Source organism: Marmota monax, unplaced genomic scaffold (genome assembly GCF_021218885.2).
Source record: "Marmota monax isolate L192 unplaced genomic scaffold, Marmota_monax_Labrador192_F-V1.1 WCK01_AAM20220418_F8-fsc00008, whole genome shotgun sequence".
Lineage (NCBI taxonomy): Eukaryota > Metazoa > Chordata > Mammalia > Rodentia > Sciuridae > Marmota > Marmota monax.
In genome coordinates this window covers 26,132,670-26,134,561 of record NW_026694432.1, presented here as the reverse complement: position 1 = coordinate 26,134,561, position 1,892 = coordinate 26,132,670, and the positions used below count along the sequence as shown (strand labels likewise).

General features: G+C 44.2%; 1 pseudogene; it reads left to right on the top strand.

The window, feature by feature from the left end:
• The first annotated feature begins 1,163 nt into the window (after positions 1 to 1,163).
• On the top strand, positions 1,164 to 1,583 carry LOC124109695 (signal recognition particle 19 kDa protein-like; annotated as a pseudogene).
• The last annotated feature ends 309 nt before the right edge of the window (positions 1,584 to 1,892 follow it).

The following is a 1,892-nucleotide window of genomic DNA, read 5'->3' as shown; positions in this document are numbered from 1 at the left end:
AAAAGAATTTGGGAAATCTGAACATTGACTAGATATTAGCTGATATTAAAGGTTTTCTTCATGTGTTAATGCTATTGTATGTATAAACATATATACATCATATGAATGTATATACATATAAATAAGTGGGGTGTGTATGTGTGTGTGTGTGGTGCTGGGGATCAAAGTCAAAGCCCCTGAACATGCTAGCCAAATGCTCTTCCACTGAGCCGTATCCCAACTCTCCAATAGTTTACATTTCTTTTTTAAAACAAGAGGTCTTGTCTCTTAGAAATACATACCAAGGCAATTACGAACGGAAGGACTGACATCTGAGCTTTGCTTTGAGAGAACCAGCAACACTGGACGGGGATGTCCATGGAACATGAGTTTAGGACTATTAGCGCTGGGGCATGGGCACATGAGGAGTGGGCATTGTATTTTTTCTACGTTTTTGTGAATGTTAAAATTTCTACATCTTTGGCCAGGTGTGGTGGCACATGCCTGTAATCCCAGAGGCTTGGGAGGCTGAGGCAGGAAGATCACAAGTTCAAAGCCAGTTTCAGCAACTTAGTGAGGCACAAAGCAACTCAGTGAGACTGTCTCTAAATAAAATACAGAAGGGCTGGGGATGTGGCTCAGTGGGCTAGTGCCCCTGGGTTCAACACCCAGTACCAAAAGATTAAAAAGTAAAAAGGGCCTGGGCATGCAGCTCAGTAGCAGATTGCACCACACACATGCACAATTTCCATTAAAATGTCCAGCTCTTCACCTCTTCTTCTAACCTAGATACAGAACTTTTTGCTGCATGCCTATCTTAGGGCACAGAAATTCAGTATTCTCAAAGTCACACTTCCCCATAAATGAGCGGATCAGTGGCACACCAGCTTACACAACTGTCTAGAGCATTACTCTCCATTAGAAATAGTACGTAAGCCACATGCAGTTCACCATCTTCTTGTAACAATCAGTGAAAGTAAAAAGAAGCAGATGAGCTAGGTGTCGTGGCCCACGCCTGCAATCCCAGCAGCTCTGGAGGCTGAGGCAGGAGGATCTCAATTTCAAAACCAGCCTCAGCCTCTTAGCCAGGCCCTAAGCAACTTAGAGAGACCCTGCCTTAAAAACAAAAAAGGGGGTGTTCTGCAGGTGGGAGTTGGGCTGTCTCTGTGTGGACTCAAGTGGAAATGGCTTGTGGCCCCACAAGGTCCCTGGCAGACCAGGAAAGGCTTATCTGTATCTATCCTGCTTATTTAAATAATAAGAAGACCATCACAGACGGAAGGTGGATCCCCATAAATAAGACTCTTGAAAATCCTACGGCCACAGAGATTCAAAATGTATCCTCAGTGGTTGATCTTAATGTGTTTGTTGAGAAACATAAAATGTGCCCTAGAGAATGGAATTGTGATGTTTAATACAGAGGCAGTCGGGTCCAGCTCTGGTAGGAAGACGGCAGCCTCCGTCTTATTTCCCACCCGTAAGTCAGCGGTGCTGTCTGCTGCAGAGGCCATACCTAAACCCAAAACAAGGGCATGTGAACAGGAGGTGGTGACCCGAGTCTGCAGAAAGGAGAGGGAAGTCAAAAAAGGGGAAGAAAGAAGTGATCAAGTATGCTGTGGTCCTGCTGTAAGAGGCGGGGGTGGGGACTTCTTTGTATCTGAGGAAAACAGCATTTTTTTTTTATGGACCTTTATTTTTTTTCATTTACTTATATGCAGTGCTGAGAATCGAACCCAGTGCCTCACAGGAACTAGGCAAGCGCTCTACCACTGAGCCACAGCCCCAGTCCAGAAACAGCTCTTTGTTTGCATCATTTGACCAAACTGGGAACATTTATGCCTCTAACCTTCATCATGGGAATTGACAATGAATTATGTAAGAAATTTTCATCTAGTTTACACAGTATAAAAGAC